This window comes from Artibeus jamaicensis, unplaced genomic scaffold, assembly GCF_021234435.1.
Source record: "Artibeus jamaicensis isolate MK-2021 breed Jamaican fruit bat unplaced genomic scaffold, CSHL_Jam_final contig_452, whole genome shotgun sequence".
Classification (NCBI taxonomy): Eukaryota; Metazoa; Chordata; class Mammalia; order Chiroptera; family Phyllostomidae; genus Artibeus; species Artibeus jamaicensis.
The window spans coordinates 16,064,133-16,075,577 of NW_026521837.1; the positions used below are offsets into that span (position 1 = coordinate 16,064,133).

At 35.5% G+C, this 11,445-nt stretch overlaps 1 non-coding gene across 1 annotated transcript; it reads right to left on the bottom strand.

Moving 5' to 3' along the window:
* Nucleotides 1-288: 288 nt before the first annotated feature.
* LOC119063866 (U6 spliceosomal RNA) lies at nt 289-394 on the bottom strand. Its single transcript, XR_005085260.2, has one exon. It is a non-coding gene; the product is annotated as a U6 spliceosomal RNA (small nuclear RNA).
* Between the last annotated feature and the right edge of the window lie 11,051 nt (nt 395-11,445).

The following is an 11,445-nucleotide window of genomic DNA, read 5'->3' on the forward strand; positions in this document are numbered from 1 at the left end:
TCCTGTGAAACCATCTGGTCCAGGGCTTTTTTGTGATGGGAGGTTTTTGATTACTGCTTCAATTTCTTTTGCTGTTATTGGCGTGTTCAGATTTTCTGTTTCTTTTTCATTGAGTTTTGAAAGATTGTATTTTTCTAGAAATGTGTCCATTTCCCCTAGGTTTTCAATTTTTTTGGCGTACAGTTCTTCATAGTAATTTCTAACAATCCCTTCTATTTCTGTGGTATCGGTTGTAATCTCTCCTCTTTCATTTCTGATTGTGTTTATTTGAGTCCTCTCTCTTCTTTTTAAAATATGGAATGCTTCACAAATTTGTGTGTCATTCTTGCGCAGGGGCTATGCTAATCTTCTCTGATCGTTCCAATTTTAGTATATGTGTTGCGGAAGTGAGCACGGGGGGATAATTTTTTGAGACCTGTTATGTTTCTGTTAGATTTTTATTTCTGCTATGACAATATTTAATTATCAGGAGATTTTTTATTTTTAAATTACAACCTATTCTTATTTTATGCATGTGATGCCTTGTCTCTTTCCGGATATTAGTAACAGCTCTTTTGAAGATTAAAAATTTTTTTCCATTGATTATTTCTTCCAAATTTTTTGCTTTGTCCTCTCTCATATTAGAAATCTAGAATCATCTCAGATGTCTTGGTTTTGTGCTTCAGTTGGAAATCTTTGAACACATGGATGACATTTGTTGACTATGGGTGTTATTGTTCAGGAAACTGTAATGTCCCTATGCCCAGGTCTTTCCTCTTTGGGCTGGTCAGTTTTTTCAGAAAAGGAACTTCTGGTTCTTGGTGTGGAAGATACATACTCAGTTGCCACTTTTCTGGAATCCAAGAGGACAAATGAAGGTCCTTAAGAGGAAGAATCCTTTTAAGGCCTGTGAAAATTTCCTTATATGTAGCCTTACATATCTGCCTGTGATAATCTCAGGCTCCTAAATGAATGAGTGAGCAAAATACATCTATTAGTTTATAAGTAATGTGAAAAATGGACAAGGAGTTTGGAAATCTCCTGAAGGTTTCAAAGACATTTTAGAACAATTTATATCATTTTGACAATTGTTTTTCCAAGGTATTTTTCTGAAATAAAAATAAAAATCACGGGAACTTCAAGTTATTTGACAATTATATATGAATATTGCACTTGAAATCTTAATTTTTTTACAGTTTCTTTATAGGTAATAAAGTTATAAATCTCACAGTAACAAGTACAACCAAACAGTGCCAGTGAAAAGTTAACTTCAGTTCTCCAACTTTCTTCATTCCCAGGTTTCTGAGGTAAATAGCCTGTTTTTGTACATTCCCAGCCCTTCCTCCAAGCTCATATAAACTTATATACTAATAAGTGGGGATATTTTTGCTTTGTTCTGTGTTTCACAAATATTGAATTATACAATGCATATTATTTTGTATTTTGCTTTATACATGTAATGATGCATCATAGTCATCTTTTGTAAGAGATATAATTAGTTATTTTAAATATCAATTTAACATTCAAAGTAGGGGTTAATCATTTCTTATTGTTTCAGACTGTTTAAAGATTTTTTTCTACATATGAGGCTGCAGCAAATAGCTTTACCTTTACATCATTACACACAGATACCTCTATTTTTATGGAGTTTATTTCCAAGTGTTGTATTTGTGGTGGAAAACACATATATGTTTTTAAATTGTAATAAATATTGCCAATTGCTTTTCAAAAACCTGTAACAATTCACATTTTACCAGCAGAAGCTAATAGGTTAATAATAATATCTCATTTTTAAATTTTTATAGTTTGCTGGCCACTATCAAGGTTTGGCACCATTTCACATACTTCCTGGCCATTTTATTTCATCTGTTATGCATTTTCATTATTTCTAATTTTCCTGTTGAGCTGTTAGTTTTTCTAAATAAACACTAAAATATTAGAAATATTAATATTTTGTCAATCACATATGTTACAAGTATTTTTCTTTATATTATTTTCTTTTTGATTTGATTTATTAATATAAAATTTAAATTTTTCTTCATGCTAAGAATTTGATTTTAAACCCTTTCATGAATTTATTAAAGTGAACCTCCCACCTTATTTGAATTTATATCTTTTATGGGAAGTCAAAGGAAGGAACAAAGCAATGCATTCTCACATACCATGTACATTTTGTCCTCTATCCTCTTTGCCCATTCCTCTGTTTCTTCTATATAGTCCTGTTTACAAAACCTATGACATCAGCCTACTTCAGCTTTCTTTCTGTGGAAATACTTGATTACAGACCTAGTCTATAACATCTGTGCTCAAATACATGTTTATATATAAATATAATCACTTGACCTATTTAATCAATTTGCCCATAAAAAATTCCTTTATCCAATATTATGGAAAGTCTTGAAGAAATACATGGTAATGGGACTGTAGTTAATTACATTGTTTAGTAATTTATAAGTACTTGAAGGGAGTTTTAAACTCTGAATTCTATTGTCCTGTTATGGTAGACAGAATTCCCAGATGATTTTTAAGATTCCCACCCCCTGGGGTACATGCCTCCTATGATCTACGCTTAAGTGGAGATGGACCCTTCTAATATAATGGGCTAGTCACTACCTTGATTAGGGTGTATTAGGTTATGTTATATGGCAAATGGGTTACTCACTCTCATGACTGTGTTATATAAGACTGGAGGGGCATTGGAAGTCAGGAGACTGGAAGTGTGAGAGGCTATGGAGTAAGCCATGCTGAGATTGTTCCCAGACTACAACCTTCAACATAACAGAAATATTAGTCCTCCAACCACAGGGAACTGAACTCAGTCAACAATAATGTGAACATAGAAGAGGACCCCAAATTTCAGAAAGGAAGCCTGGCTGACACTTGGATTTCAACTTTGAGGAACCCTGAGCAGAGAGACCAGTTTAACCCTGGCCAGACTTTTGACCTCCAGAAACTGTGGTATAATGAGTGGACATTCTTTCAAGCCACTGATTTTGTGGTAACTTATTACTGGGCAATAGAAAATTAGTACACATGTGAAAAAATGTTTTATGTAATTATTAGGCACATACATCAGTGTTCATGTTAAGTACATTTTTGCACATTTAGAGTAACCTTTTATGTGTAATCAAGGGAGACGTTTAGAATGGGATCTCTTTTAGTTAGTAAAAGTAAAAACAGGCTTCAGAGAGAAGAGGGTGTTCTGGGAACTTTAGGAATGATATGAAAGAATGTGAGTAGAGATATGAAAGTCATTCGGTGTAAGATTTTGACTTGTAGGAAGACATAGGAGAAATTGATAGCAGAATACTTGTTGCCAAACAACTTTTTTAGTAGAAAGTTAAGTTAAAATAGAAAAAAATTATTGTGGGAGGGAGGGGGAATGGTGGAGGTGGAAGAGGATATAGGGGGAATAAATAGCAATGGAAAAAATAAAAAAGTTTCCTGTAAAAAAATAAATAAAAATAGAAAGCACCCAAACAATAAAATAGAAAAGATTATAATACAAGAATAGAAAAAAGCACAATATAGAAAATCTTATATGCTGGCTAAATGTTAAAATTATTTATTTCTACTTCTGATGCATACATAAAAGAGTTTTAAGTATAGTATTAATCAACAATTTTTATAGTCCTGAAAGTGTAATAAGTAGATCCTAAGGACTCCATTAACAATTAGGGCTGGAGGTCCCTTCCTTTTAAAGATTATTAATGGGAGAGAGCCACAATGGTGAAGGAGAAAGTGGAAGCTACACTAACCTCCTCCCAGGACCAGTATGGAATTACAACTAAATTGTAGAGAAAGCATCATGAATAAGCAACTGAAAACTAGCTGGAGTGAAGCCTTATAACCACGGGCAGACAGAAGAAACTGATTCACCACAACATGACTTTCAGGGAGTGTGGAGATGTGAGAGGGTTGGCTGGGCTCCCATGGGTGGAAGATGAAGATCCAGAGGAATATTACAGTGGCTGGGGTATTCCCCCTGAGAAGTGTGAGGTCTAAAACCAAAGGTGGGTTCCCCAGCCTACAGCACCAGAACTGGAAATGAATCCAGAAAATATCCAGCTGTGGAAAGCAGCAGGGTTTCTATCTGCCAGAGAGTGACAGCTGGAGATGCAGAGAGCCTCTTATAGGGCCAGTGCACAAAATTTCATTTGCAGCCACTAACCCCAGGGGGCAGAGTGGACTAGAGACGCTTAAGAAGAGTCTGGAGTTGGTGGCTCTGAAGAAATGTCCACCAGAATTCCTGTGCTATGTCGTTGACCATACTGAAGAAGTCATCTTTCTCAGGCAAGGTACTCCTCTCAGAATGGCAACAGCCTGAGGGGACGCAATAGCCATTCTCATAGGAATTACTCTGCCCCAACCTGTGGAGCTTAAGCCAGGCTGCTGACTACAACTTGATTAGTTTAACAAACTGATCAGTACAACAGCTGGTCAGTTTTATAACCATGGAAGAAAATACAAAGAAGCAGCCAAAATTAGAAAAGAAAGAAACAGACCCTAAATAAAAGAAAAAGAGAATTTTCCAGAAGAAGGACTAAATGAAATGGAGGCAAACAATTTATCAGATAGAGTTTAAAGTAATGATTATAAAGATACCCAAAAGCATGAAAAAAGACATAGAAACCATTATAAAAAGGACCATTCAGAAACAAAGAATGCAATATCTCAAATAAACAATACACTGGAAGGAATAAACTGTAGGTTAATTGAACCAGAGGATCACATCAGTGATTTGGAAGACAAGGTACAAAAAAAAAATCAGGCTGAGAAGAAAAAAAAAAGAATTTAAGAAATGAGGAGAGATTAAGAAATATTCTGGATGTGCAACAGAACAATGTCCACATCATGCAAATGCCAGAAGGAGAAGAGAGTGAGCAAGGGATCGAGAACCTATTTGAAGAAATAATGACAGAAAACTTCCTTAATCTGGTGAAGGAAAAAGACACACTAGTTTAGGGAGCTTAGAGAGTCCCAAACAAGTTGGAACCAAAGAGGCCTACACTAAGATATGATAATTAAAATGACAAGGCTTAAAGACAAGGAGAGAATCCTAAAAGCCAGAAGAGGAAAGCAGGTAGTTACATACAAGGAAGCACCAATTAAACTGTCATCTGATTACTGAACAGAAACATGTAAGGCCAGAAGGAAGTGGAATGAAAAATTCAAGGTGATGTAAAGCAAAGACCTACAACCAAGACTACTTTATCCAGCATGGCTATCATTTTAAATTCAAAGGAGAAATAAGGAGCTTCTCAGATGAGAAAAACCTAAAGTAGTTTGTTAACACTAAATCATCACTGCAACAAATGTTAAAGGGCTTGCTAGAAGAAGGAGAAGGAGAAGAAGGAGGAGGAAGAGGAGGAGAAAGAAATAAAGAGGAAAACTGTCTAACAATAAAATGGCACTACATATGTATCTATCAATAATCATCTTAAGTGTAAATGGCTTAAATGCTCCAACAAAAGTCATTAGGATAGCTGAATGTGTAAGAAAACAAAACCCATATAAATGCTGCCTCCAAGAGACCCACTTCAGATTGAAAGATGCACATGGACTAAAATAAAGGTATGAAAAAACATATTTCATGGAAATGGAAAAGAAAAAAAAGCTAGAGCAGCAGTACGTATATCTGACAATAGATGTTAAAACCAAGGCTATATGATGGCCATTCTGATCGGTGTAAAACCAAAGCTATATGGAAAGAGAAAAAGGACAGCACATAATGATAAGGGGAACAATCCAACAAGAGGATATAACCCTAATAAACATTTATGCACCTAACAAAGTAACACTGAAAATGTAAAGCAAATCTTAATGGACATAAAGGGAGAGCTAGAAATACAGTCATAGTTAAGGATTTTAGCACCCTGTTCACTTCAATGGATATATCTCTAAAAGATATATCCTAAAGCAGAAAATCAACAGAGACAGTGGCCTTAACCAACACACCAGAGCCAATGGATTTACTTAATACCTTCAAGCATTTTACTCCAGAGCAGCAGAATAGACATACTTTTCAAGTACACATGGTGTTACGGATACTGGCTTGTGGGGTCCTTGACATTGTGGATGAGATACAAGAAATTCACATGAACTTCTGAGTCCTGTGAAGGAAAAAAAATGGCATGAATTCTCTCTCAAGAGGAGAAAAAGCCTCAGCCCGTGCCTTGACAAACTTTTATTGCTTTTCTGAGCACATTACATGATGGTCCTTGTTTACTATGCACAGGTTCGCTTTAGGTGGTTATCTTTGTTCCAGGTGGTTCCTGGAAACAAAGGAGATGCTGCTGCTAATCACATCACAGAAGAAGGATATTTGCAAATGCAAAGGGAAAAGTGTTTGAACTGGTTATACTCCATACTGAGGAGGTTTAGCACAGATTTGAGGAAGTGACAGTAAGCAGTTGTGCTTCAATTCAGGGTGAGGGAGTTTTAGCAAAAGCAAGTCTCAAAGCAGCCTAGGTACCTTGCAGGCCTGATTTCCCATGGGAGAACCTATCTGTGGGAGTGGGTTCTGTCTGGGCCCACACCACACAAAATGGTCTCCTATAACATAAAATATTATTTAAGATAGACTACATGATAGGATACAAAACAAGTCTCAAAAATTTACAAAGATTGAAACCATATCAAGCATCTTCTCTAACCACAATGCTATGAAACTAGAAATCAAACACAAGAACACTGAAAAACACACAAAGACATGGAAGCAAAATAACATGTTATTTATTAATGAGTGGGTCAATAACAAGATCAAGGAAGAAATCAAACGATACCTTGAAACAAATGAAAGTGAGGACAGAGCAATCCAAATTCTGTGAGACACTGGGAAAGCAATCCTAAGAGGGAAATTCATAGCATTATGAGCATATCTCAAAAGATAAGAAATAACTCCAATAAACAATCTAAATTCACACTTAAAGGAACTGAGAAAGAACAACAAACAAAGCCTAATATGAGTAGAAGGAAGGAAATAATTAAGATCAGAGCAGAAATAAATGAAATAGAGTCCAAAAAAATAATTAAAAAGATCAATGAATCCAAGAACTGGTTCTTTGAGAAGATAAATAAGATTGACAAAACTTCAACCAGCCTACTCAAAAAACAAAAGAGAAAGTACCCAAATAAATAAAATCAGAAATGAAAGAGAAGAAATAGCAAGTGACACCAAAGAAATAGGAAGGATTGTGTGAAAATATTGTGAACAACTATATGCCAACAAACTGGACAACCTGGATGAAATGGATAAATTCCTAGAAACATACAATCTTCCAAAATTAGATGTGGAAAAATCAGAGAATGTGAATAAACACATCACACCTAGTGAAACTGAAGCAGTGTTTCAGATCCTGTCCAGCAGAGTCTGCCTGTTGTGGTTGACGATGAGAATCAATGCACAGGCAACAACAACCCTGTGTGGTAAAAGGGAACAGGCACGACTACTCTCTCAAGGGGAGAGTGCCTATGGTGCCTCAGCCACTCCCTCAAGAGGGGAGCGCCCCAACCCCTGCCTAGATAGGCTTTTATTGTTTTCCTTGGGTCTTACATCATAGAAAGATTTATTATCTATCACATAGAACATTATTGTCTACATTCTAGGTACAATCAAGGAAATAAAAATAACATGCAGAGGGGGGTGGCAATGAGCTGATTAGCTCTGTCCTTGGGAGAGCTCACACAGGCTTTGGAAGTTACTTTGAAAATAGACAATATACATTTGTTGCTTTAGACCAGGGTGAGGAAGTTTTAGCAAGAGCAAGCCATAACAGTCTGTAAGTATTTTCTAGGCCTGATTCCCATGGGAAAACTTGGTTTGAGGGTCTGGCTCCTGCCCACCACTTTACTACACCTGTAGGTTTTCCATACAGAGCTGAATCACATTTGCCAGGCCAAGACAAACCGGTCCCCTACAAAGCAGCAGTAAAAAAAGAAAAACTCCTAACAAACAAAGCCTGGATGGCTTAACAGGGGAGATTCAACAAACATTCCAAGAAGAACTAACACCTCTACTTCTCAAACTATTTCATAAAATTCAAGAGGAGGGAAGGCTCCTTAACTTATTTGGGGAAGGTAGCATTATCCTAATTCCAAAACCAGATAAAGATACTACAAAGAAAGACAATTATAGGACTATAGCTCTGGTGAACATAGATGCTAAAATCTTCAACAAAATATTAGTAAACCAATTACAGAAATTCATTAAAAAAGATCATACATCATGATCAAGTGGAATGTATTCCAGGAATGAAAGTACAACATTTGCAAATCAATAAATATGGTTCACCACATAAACAAAAGAAAGGATAAAAAACACATTATTATATTAATAGATGCAGAAAAAGCATTTGATAAAATTTAGCATCTATTTATGATTAAAAATCTCAGCAATGTGGGAATACAGGTAAAAAAATACCTAAACATAATAAAGGCCATGTAAAATGAGCCCATGGCCAGCATCACCCTTGACAGGCAAAAACTACAAGCATTCCCCTTAAGATTGGGAACAAGATGGGATGTCCACTTCCACTTCTCTTATTTAACATAGTGCTGAAAATTCTAGCCACAGTAATCAAACAAGAAGAAGAAATGAAAGTTATGCAAATTGGAAAGAAGTAGTAGAACTGTCTTTATTCCGAAATGAATAATTCTGTACACAGAGAACCCCAAATATTCCACCATGAAACTACTAGAACTGGTAAATGAATTTAGCAAAGTAGGAGGATATAAAATTAATACTCAGAAATTTTTATATTCCAACAATGAACTAACTGAAAGGGAAATCAAGAAAACAATCCCATTCACAACTGCTTCAAAAAGAATAAAATACCTAGGAATAAACCTAACCAAGGATGTAATAGACTTGTACTTGGAAAATTATAAAACAGTGAAAAAAGGAAATTGAAGAAGATACAAGTAAGTGGAAGCACAGACCATGTTCATGGATAGGATGAATTAACATCATTAAAATGTCCATACTACCCAAAGCAATCTATAGACTCAGTGCAATTCCTATCAAGAATCCAATGACATATTTCATAGAACTAGAACAAATATTTTGAAAACTTATATGGGACCACAAAAGGCTCCACATAGCAACAGTTATCCTGAGAATGAAAAACAAAGTTGGAGGAATCACACTAGTTAATATAAAACTCTATTATAAGGTCATAATAATCAAAACAGCATGGTACTGGCATAACAACAGACACATAAGTCAATGGAACAGCATAGAGAGCCCAGAAATAAACCTACACTTTTATATTCAATTAATATTCAACAGAGGAAGGAAGCAAATACAATGAGCTAAAGAGAGTTTATTTGATAAATGGTGTTGGAAAAATTGGACAGATATGTGAAGAAAAAGGAAAATAGCCACCTTCTTACACCACATACAAAAATAAACTCAAAATGGATCAAAAACTTAAATGTTAGACCCAAAACGATAAAAATCCTTTAAGAAACATTGGCAGCAAAATCTTGGACATTGCTTCTGGCAATTTTTTATTGGATATATCTCCCCAGGCAGGGGAAACTCAAGAAAATAATAAACAATTGGGACTACATCAAACTAAAAATTTTTGCATAGCAAAGGAAATCATGAGCAAAATATAAAGATAACCCACATAATGGGAGAACATATTCACCTATACATCTGTTAATGGGTTAACATCCAAAATTCACAAAGTACTTACAAAACTCAACGCCAAATAAACAACCCTTTTAAGAAAGGATGAAGGACCTGAATACATGCTTCTCCCAAGAGGACATACAGATGGCCAATAGACATATGAAAAGATACTCAATGTCACTAATCACTAGAGAAATGCAAATAAAAACCACAATAAGGTACCATTTCACACCTGTCAGAATGGCTATCATCAATAAATCAAGAAACCACAGGTGCTGTTGAGGATGTAGAGAAAGGGGAACTCTTTTGCACTGTTGGTGGAAATACAGACTGGTACAGCCAATGTGGAAAACAGTATGGAGATACCTCAAAAAATGAAGAGCGAATCTTCTATTTGAATCAGTGATCCCACTTCTGGGAATTTATCAGAAGGAACCCAAAACACTAATTTGGAAGAACATAAATACCCCTATGTTCATTGAAGAGTTATTTACAATTGCCAAGATATGGAAGCAGCCCAAGTGTCCATCAGTAGATGAGTTGATAAAATAACTCTGGGACATTTACACAATAGAATACTACTTGGCCATAAAAAAGAATTTTTTCCCCTTTGCAATAGTATGGGTAGATCTGGAGAACATTATGCTAAGTGAAATAAGTCCTTCAGAGAAAGACAAATACAATATGATTTCATTCAAATATGGAATCTAATGAACAAATTGAACTAACAAAGAAAGTGGGGACAGACCCAGAGATGGAGAGCAGGATGACAGCTAGTTGAGTGGTAGGTTAGTGGATGGAGGGATTGAGCAAAAAGAAAAAGGACTCATGGACATGGACAAATGTGCGGTAATTGCTAGAGGTGATTGCTGTGGTGATATAGGGGACTAAAAAGTAATGTAAAAATATATATAATACCAACTAAATTAAAAAATAAAGATTATTAATGCTTGGCCGCACAACAATTATTCCTCTCATTCCCCCAGTCAGTCTAAAAGACTAAGCAAGGGGAAAGGGAAATAGTCAGAGTCATGAGTTTTTGTCCCAGTGGTAAGCATTGTAGCTCTTTCCTTTCTTCCTTTTTCCTTTCCCAGCCTGTGGGAAAAGCTACAAGACATCTGCTCTTCCAGAGAGTTAGAGAGATATCCACTTTTGTGAGTAATGCACATTATATATTCATGATAGCAAAGTCCCAAGATATTATAAACTCTCAAATTACAAAAGTCTATTATATAAATTGCCCCCCCCCAATCTCAGGGAAATAGCTGAATATAGTTAGTAACATCTTTCAGGCATATTATGATTTACTTATCATTTCATGTTTAATTTTGGCACTGGTCAGAACACTCTTTCATGAATCATTTTTTTTATCTTCCAATTTCCCAATTGTCCAGATGGTAGACTAGCTCATAACAAAAAATGTAATCAGTTTCAATATTACCATTCCTTCTTTATGTAGTACTAAATTTCTGTGTATAAACTATCATTTAGTTAGAATTCTTCAATTTTTCTTCCCTTATCAAAGTAGACAGAAATGTAATTCCTTTTGACAACTGTCTTGGAGAAAAAAAAGTTTGTTTATTTCACAAGAATTATTGTACCATTAATGATGTGTGGAGAACCAGTGAACTGAATGGTAATATAGACCCCAGGTCAGCAGCAAGATTTACCCATAGGCTTCAAGACTGGCCTGAGCTTTACTGGACATGATGAAACTGGATTACTCTACACTAATGTGATTTATTGCTGATTGCAAATGTGTAAATTGGAAAAATCAATATTTACAGGTCCCCATATGCATAAATTATGGGGACGATTGATCATACATA